Here is a 7,954-nt window from a genome sequence, read left to right as displayed (position 1 = left end):
GTATGCAGGACCAAATCACACTGAAGGCTTCTTGCCTACTAACAAAGTAAGTGGGTTTCCTCAGCAGAACCACTTGTGTCAGGCTACAAGTTTTTCCTACAAAATAAAGTAGCTTCCAGCATAATATGCAGATGACTATGCTACAGCTCCCTTTGCCCTTTATCAGAGGGAATGGACAGAACAGGAGGAAAAAGGACCAGGCCCAGCTGAAGTTGTATTGAACACCACAACAGTAGTCCCTGTTCAGGTAAATGAATGGGCTACAGTTAATAGCAGATCAAGCCACAGGACTTTACCTTCTGCTAGGAGCTCCAGCAAGGGCATGCTGGCCATGGTATGTCTTCTTTCCCTTAGGTTCCAACTCCTTACTAAATTCCTACATTTATGTAATCATATAAACACGATGGGTGCATCTACACAAGATGCTCTACTGTGAAGTAGCTTATTTTAACCACATAGTAAGCATGTACATCTACACATGCACATGCTTACCGTGCAGTAAACTTAGCTACTCATGAGTAAATTTGCTACCTGAAATACAAGGAGCAAATTTACTCTTCAGTAGTTACCGTGTAGTAACACATGTGTAGAGGCCAGCCAGGAGCAGATTTGTTTCTGGTCAGCCCTGCAACTAAGGGGCCAGCCTGAGCTCAGCCTTAGGGCTGGGAGCCTCTCCGGTCCCAGGGCTTGGCCACACCTATGGCAGCACAGACCCTTTAAAAGCTTGCAGGCATTTTGAGCCCTGTGGCACAACAGCAGGGAGCCTGGGAGGACTCTTGGTCTCTGCTGCCCCTGCACAGGCGTGAGCTACCTGTGTCAGCTTGCCTGCACCCTGGTTCCATTGCGTGGCACCACAGTGCTGCACAGCTACCAGGCCCGTGCCATCCAGCCCTGCAGGCTGCTGCAGGCTGCTGCCAGCACCTGGGCCCAGCTGCAGCCATCTGGCCACAAAGGCCAGCACCAGCTGCCTGCAGCCAACACCCAACAGCCTGTTGAGACTCTTTAGGTGCTGCGGGGTATCGCCTTGCTGCATGGCTCCTAGTTCTGCGCCATGCCCCTGTCAGCTCTGTCACCAGGTTTGTCCCCAGGGCATGGCAACCTCTTATTTCTTTGATCTTTGATAATCTTTCATTCTCCTGGGAAGGAAGAGTGAAATGCATTGAGACACTCTTTGCACTTTCATTGCAATACATACATCCTTAATGCTCAGTCTAAGCTGAGTACCTGAAGCTTCCTTTCTTACCTTGCTGTGCTGCTTGTTGCTTTGGTGAAGCTATTCCAGTGTGAACAATTTATATTCTAGGGCAGGATAATGATCTATTTGTTTTACTTCAATATGCTGCTCCAGTTGCTGCTAATGTTTCTTTCACCTTTTTTACAAATATGTTTATACTACTGGTAGTGACTCAACGCTGAGGAGGGTGGTCATTGGCCTTGGAATTCGTAATCACTACCACAGTCCTGGAGCAATGTTTCTCCAAGGTCACACATGATATGCTTTAGCTCAGAGCAAAGCAACATGAGCCAGTGGGAAGGATACAAGCTTCCAAAACTGGGCATGTATGTTAATGTTGGCTACTGTGGGTATGTCCATGCTGCAGTCACTGCTGAGATGGAAGCTTTTGCAGACATACCTGAGCAGAGTACTGCCAGTAGTGCAGCTAAAGCTGTCCAGAGCTCAGTACAGACTGCACAACCTACCCAGGAAGTTGGATAAATACCTAAGCAGTTAGCCCACACTGAGCTTTCATGCTGGTGGAGCTGGACTGGCAGCAGCAGCTGAGCTAGCTGGTTTGAAGCTAATTCAGGTAGGTCTACATTTGTAGTGACTGCAATGTCAACATGCCCAGTACAACACAATGTCCAGGGAGTAGGGACAACCATGCTTAAGAATGAGCTGGAATTATTTTTAAAAACCCAAATTAATTTTAAGTGGCCAGCCCCAACACTGGTATCTTGCTATGCATTCTCCGCTCTGCTGCCTTAATTACTGGACCAAACATCAACCAAAAATCACTTGGGGATGCCAAACAGGAGTGAACAGGCACGTCTGGCTAATGCAGGGGTATTCTTCTTTGGGTGCCTACTGCCAGGACATGATGCTTGCTGGCTCTGATAATCCCTTCCAGGACAGTCCATGGGAGTGAAAGGAACCCCATGTGGATGAGAATAAAACAAGCCTGACCCTCAGGGTCACTTGGGAGCTTTTCCTCTAGGGTAACATATCAACAACCTTGAAACACAGCACTGTTTAGTCTAGTCTCATTGCTGTGTCTCCAGTTTGGTGGTCGGTTCCCTTGGTCACTGAATCTCAGGTATTTTATATTATGAAGCTGTGACTCAGCTGAAAGACAAGGCGTGTCATTAACATCAGTCCCAGCTCACTAGGACACTGAAAAGATTGTTCTAGACCAGGGGTGTCCAACCTTTTTGAATGTGGGGCCAGATCACAAACTTTTTATCACCCAGTGGGCCAGCGAACTATATTCAAAGACCTCACAGGGTCACAGGAAGTGGTATCACATCAGGAAGTGACATCATGTGACCTTTGACACCAGTGAAGTTGCAGGAAGTGGCAATGATGTCACTGGTTTCAGCTGGGGGCTTGCTCTGACTGGGGTAGGGCCTGCAGCTCCTACCACCCCAACTGCAGGTGCCCATGCTGAGCAGCGCTGGAGCTGCAGGGGCTCTGCAGCTCTGCAGACTGGACAGGGGGACCCCAGAGGAGCCCTGGTTCATCAGTGATTCACCCAAAGGCAGAGAGAGGCCCTTGCCTCGTGTCTTCATTCCTGCAACCTGTAATATCAGTCCAGCACGTTCAGTATATCTCCCAATTAAAAAAGACGCCGGCTCCAAATTTGAACCAACTGCTTGTCTCCTCCTCCTCCTCCTCCTCAACAAGGACACTTCCCTCTTCCCTTTCACAGCCCCCTTCTAAGTACTCAGTTCCCAAGGGCCAAGAGAGGAGCAGGGAGAGAGCATCTCCCCCTTCCCCACAGGCAGGGAGAGGATCTCTCCTTTCATTTAATTCTAGCCCTTCCTCTGCCTGTTCCTGGCCCTGGCCTGGTGTTCTTTCCCCAACACTACTGCCTCCTTCCCTCTGATTCGGGGCATCTCCCCAACAGCCCCCTGATCCTTGATGCTGCCTTGTTTCCAGCCCCACTCCTGCTTGCCTCTCTCTGCTGTTGAGAGTAGGGCAGTACCAACAAGGGGGAAATGCAGAAGGGGATGGAGCTTTGGGAGGAGGGGGCTGAAGTGTCATCTGTAAGTTCCCACACACAGCTGGGTGCGCCTTGGGGCCAGGCCAGGGCTGCAGGGCACACGGTTGCCAGAGCCGGGCTGGGCAGAAGGCAGGAGGAGCCCGGCCCAAAGGGGACAAATGCAGCCTCTGGGCCAGACTCCTCCTGCCTCCCACCCAACCCGGCTCTGGCAACCGCATGCCCCACAGCCCTGGCCCAGCCCTGAGGTGCCCTCAGCTCCCTGTGGGAACTTACCCCATGCCTCCACCCTGGCCCAGCCCCAAGGTGCCCCCAGCTCTGTGTGGGAACTTACCTCATGCCTCTGTCCACCATGTATGCAGGCAGGGCACGGGCTACACTGCAGCTCCCCTGGCCACGCGCCAGGGCAAGGGGCAGAGCCAGAGAACAAGCTGCACATGCTGTCCCCAGCTTGTCTAATCAGGCACGGCTGGGGCAGCCCCGCGCCACACAGCCCTCAGGGCAGTGGCGGCGGGACCCAGCTCACTGATGAGCCCAGCTTCCCTCCCCTCACTGCCGGCTGGGGCTCGCAGGCCAGCCCTGCCCGCCTCACCTCGCCTCACCACTGCTCTGCTGCCACCGTGGCTCCACACTCCGCAACAGCGGCGCCTCAGGCCAGATAAAATGGCTTGGCAGGCCGCATGGTGGCCCACAGGCCGTATGCTGGACAAGCCTGCCTTAGACAGTGGCAACTGCTGGATTCCTGTGCACTGACCCTGTGTTACACTGTGGGGAGAGGCATCTTGTTTGCTAGGTACTGTTGCCTCTAGGATTCCTTTTACCAGAGACCCCCAAGGATTGACACGGCCCCTCATCTGATTTGGTATCAAGTGAACTTTTAATAGTAATCCCTAGGTTTACTACAAGTATTCTTCCTTGCAATACGACCTGGCAAGTGGTTCCTTCAGGAATTACAGCAGTGACCTTTGGTGGTACCGGCCTTGGACCCTCTGCTAGGTGTGTGTGTAGCAAAAATAGTTACTTTTCTCTATGTTTCTTTGTTCCTTGTTTTAGTATTAACCCCTGCATTCTGTAACTTTCCACCCACATGGTACAGGATAGCCCACTAGGTATGTCTTATAGGTTGCTCAGGTTTTGGTTTGAAATGACCAATCAAAATGTAACACGTCAACTGAAAAAAATGCTAGCTCAATAAAAGCCACGTGCGCTCTTTGTTTAGGGTCGACACTGATCTGAGCAACAAGCTCCTCTGTTGGCCTGCTTGCAAGCAATAAAATAGAGTTGGACCCAGCCTGAAAGTGTGACTCTCTTCTAGAGGTGAATTGGACTAGCGTCCAGGGGATAAAATCAGCAATTTATGCAACATGTGGGATATTAGTTTCTGGATGCCTGATTGTTCAAACAAGAAGTCCAAGGCTGCTTCTGTCTCCCCAGGTTGGCAACACAGAACACACACATGTTCCTTTGTTTGTCCATCACTTCTGTAACTTCTCTTATCCCAAATTGTCCAATCCTCTGGCTCTGTGCCAAGCATTCCTTATGTGGTGCACCAATCCTCTGGCACTCTGCCAGCCACATTCCTTATAGGGAAACTGCTGTCCTTTGCTCTCCCAGTGCCCAGTCACACCACTCACATCTCCCAGTGCCACAGAAGGCGCTCTGTTCAATTTTGTTGCTTAGCTCTGGGAAGGCCTGGACTATGACTAAAAGGTTTAGCATAACTCAGTTTGCCCACTACAGGTGCCACAGTTGAGCCATCCACAAGATACAGCATATTAGCCCCCCTCCTCCCCACACCAAACTCTCACAGCAGTGCTGTAGTGTTAAACTTCCTGGCTTGTCAAAGCAAAGGCCCCTTAGACCAGCTGAAAAATAACTGACATTGCTTGGTTCTTCCATAACAGTTTGCTTCTCTAAAGCACTGGCTAGACAGTGATAGATGAACCCTCCTTATCCCCAAGAGAAACAGAAATTGTATGTGGTTGCTCATCACTGACATGGGGGCAAATGTCTGAAGGGATGTCACTCATTGATCCTTGCTCTCTCTGGTCTACAAAAAATTGGACTGTGGAATATGTCAGGAGCTTCCTATCTCTGTGGCCATGGCCCCTGTGTTGATTTCAACACTGATTCCAGTTAGTGGAGTTTCTCAGTATAGTCACAGATACAGAGCTCTTCTCTGTAATGGGCAAGGATGATCTCCAAACCTAGAACTTCTGTCTCCTGCAACAACCACTAATGAGTGAAAAAAAAATACAGCTTTTCTCTCATCCCCTCTCCATGGCACTAGTGACAGGGAATATAGATCAGCTCTTTTTTATAATATCTTTGTCAGGGATCTAGAGCTGGTAAAAAGCATCATGTGAATGTGTGGCTCTGTGGAGTACTAAAGGGAGCAGTTCTGGCACAGACTGCTAGTATTTCATAGGTCTAGTTCCTAGATAGCTCATAGGATCACAGCACATACAGCAAATCATGGAGTACACACAGCACTGTGGTGCATGAGATCTTGGACCACACATCCTAGAACCACTGTAGGAGAAGTGAAAGTTGAAGTGGGGGAGTTAAAAGGAATCATAAAATCCAACACCTTTGTAATAAACATGCATTTACAGAGTGAGTCTCTGCTCAGCGCTCCCTGGTGCTCTGGGTGGCCACCAGGCTTGGTTGCATTCTCCTTTGTCTGGCAGGGGCTGGATGTCCTAGAAAACAGGATCCTCATTCTTTAGGTTTCCCAGTCTCAGACCTGGGATGCTGCAAAGCTTCTTTGCACTCTGCAGCTGGGGCTCTGGCATGGTCCCAGTTCAGGCAAGTTGATGTTTCAAAACAGAAAAAAATCACCTAGTTGGATGCTATTTAGAGTTCTAAGAACACCATATTTAGCAGGAGGAAGAGAAGTGGATGCTACTTGAATCTGGGTGAGACTGACCTGAGGAGCTAGCCTAGACATTGCCTTTACACAGACCCCATTCCTCAGAGTGGCACACAGCCATGAGGTCCTGTCTGACCAGCTCTCCTCTCCAGCTGTCCCTTGCAACAAACCTGGCATTTGTCAGTTTCAGGTTAAAATAAAGTAATTCCCTGTAGCTGAAGCTGAATGCAGATATTTCATCTTCGCTGTGGCTTAGGCTGCCATGAGTATGTGTTTAGACCCTTCCAGAAGCCCCCGTCCATATCTGAAATCACTTTAAGGCTTTGGTTCTAATTTTCAAAGCCATTAATGGTTCAAGCCCTAGCTACAATAAAGGCAGAACTTTGGCTCACAGACAAAGTTCAGGGAAAGCATGTGAGAGCCAGGGATGGGGCATTCTTGGTCAAAGGAATCCTAAAATAAACTGAGGCAACCTGGAGGCAGGTCCTCCAGAGAGATGCTTTGGTATCTGGCCAGAGCATCTCTATGGTGCTTTTGCTGCCTCAATACATGGGGCACACTCCCTTACTGTGCTGGGGTAAGCAGAAGTGGGGCAAGGCTGTGGCATGACTGGGACCTGGGTGCTACCCCAGGTAACTTATCAGGGATATGGGGGTGGGGAGGTTTATGGGTGTGGAGTGTGTGTGTCAGTGTGAGGTGTGTGAAGAGTAATGGGAGGATGTAGGAAGGATGGGGGGTTGTGTGGGTTTGTGGCGGGGCTTGAGCAGGGGCTGCCACACACCTGCCCCCCAGCTGCCCCCTGCAGCAGCGCGGCACTGCCTGATGTGGGCTCTGTACATGCTGAATGGACCCGGCCCAGCCTGGCCCAGCCCAGCCCACTAGCGCATGGCTTTAGACAGGACTGGGAAAGCCATGTGCTAGTGGGGCGGGGCGGGGCAGTCTGGGCTGGGTTGGGTCAATTCAGCATGTACAGAGTTCATATCAGGCAGCACCATGCCATTGCAGGCTGCATGGCCCACAGATCACCTGCAGCAGCAGCGGTCCTTGGGGCACTTGGGGCCTCCTGGCACAGCCCCACCGAGGAGCACAGGGTAGTGCGGTGCAGCACGGCTTGGCCCTGGTTGCCTAGCACCTGGCACTGCCTGTGCCATATCACACAAGCACTGTGCTGAGCCAGGCCGGGCTATGTGCCTTTGGGCAGTTCCAGGCTGCTCAGGCTGTCACCTGGGGCCTTGGGCCACTTGTGGGGACCACCTGTTGCACCGGACCAGGTCCTGTGTGCGTGGAAGCAGCCTGGCCCAACAGTGCATGGGGCCTATGCATGCAGGACCTGGCCTGGGTGACATCCTGAGAAGGCTGGAGCTGCCCAAAGGGCCCATGCAATATGGCACAGGCAGCGCAGGTGCCAGGCAGCCGGGGCCAAACCATGCTGCACGGCATTGCCCTGTGCTGCATGGGGGGGCTGTGCCAGGAGGCCCCAAGTGCCCCAATGGCCGCTGCTGCTGCAGGTGAGCTGTGGGCTTGCGGGGAGGCTGGAGCCATGCAGGGGGACATATGGGCCCTGCACAGGGCGGGCAGAGGACCCACCCCTTCCAAGCTGCACCCCCATGGTCTCCTGCACCCTCACAGCCCCCTGCCTCCAGCTCCCCCCACCCCCAACTTACCTGGAACAGGGCCCAGGTCCAGGTCACTGCAGCCTGCATTGCTGTTTGCTCTGCACAGGCAGACAGTGTGCTGCAGCATCAGGGCAAGGGACAGGCATAGAGACACTCTGGCTGGCTACCAGAACATCTCTTTGAAGGACCCAAGCCTCTGGTTGCCTCAGGGCATGGTCCTGGACCGTGTCCTGCCCTGCCTTTTTTTT

The 7,954-nt window shown here is 52.0% G+C and overlaps 1 long non-coding RNA gene across 1 annotated transcript in view; it reads left to right on the top strand.

The window, feature by feature from the left end:
- The first annotated feature begins 3,942 nt into the window (after positions 1-3,942).
- LOC109304517 overlaps positions 3,943-7,954 on the top strand; it is an 85,427-nt gene continuing 81,415 nt past the window's right edge. The window contains exon 1 of the long non-coding RNA XR_002099409.1: positions 3,943-4,155. This is a non-coding gene — a long non-coding RNA (uncharacterized LOC109304517). The remainder of the gene's footprint in view (positions 4,156-7,954) is intronic.

The sequence above is a fragment of the Gavialis gangeticus genome, unplaced genomic scaffold (genome assembly GCF_001723915.1).
Source record: "Gavialis gangeticus isolate Ggan-Ray unplaced genomic scaffold, GavGan_comp1, whole genome shotgun sequence".
NCBI classification, from domain to species: domain Eukaryota; kingdom Metazoa; phylum Chordata; order Crocodylia; family Gavialidae; genus Gavialis; species Gavialis gangeticus.
Note: the sequence above shows the minus strand (reverse complement) of the source record. Positions and strands in the feature narration are given on the sequence as shown.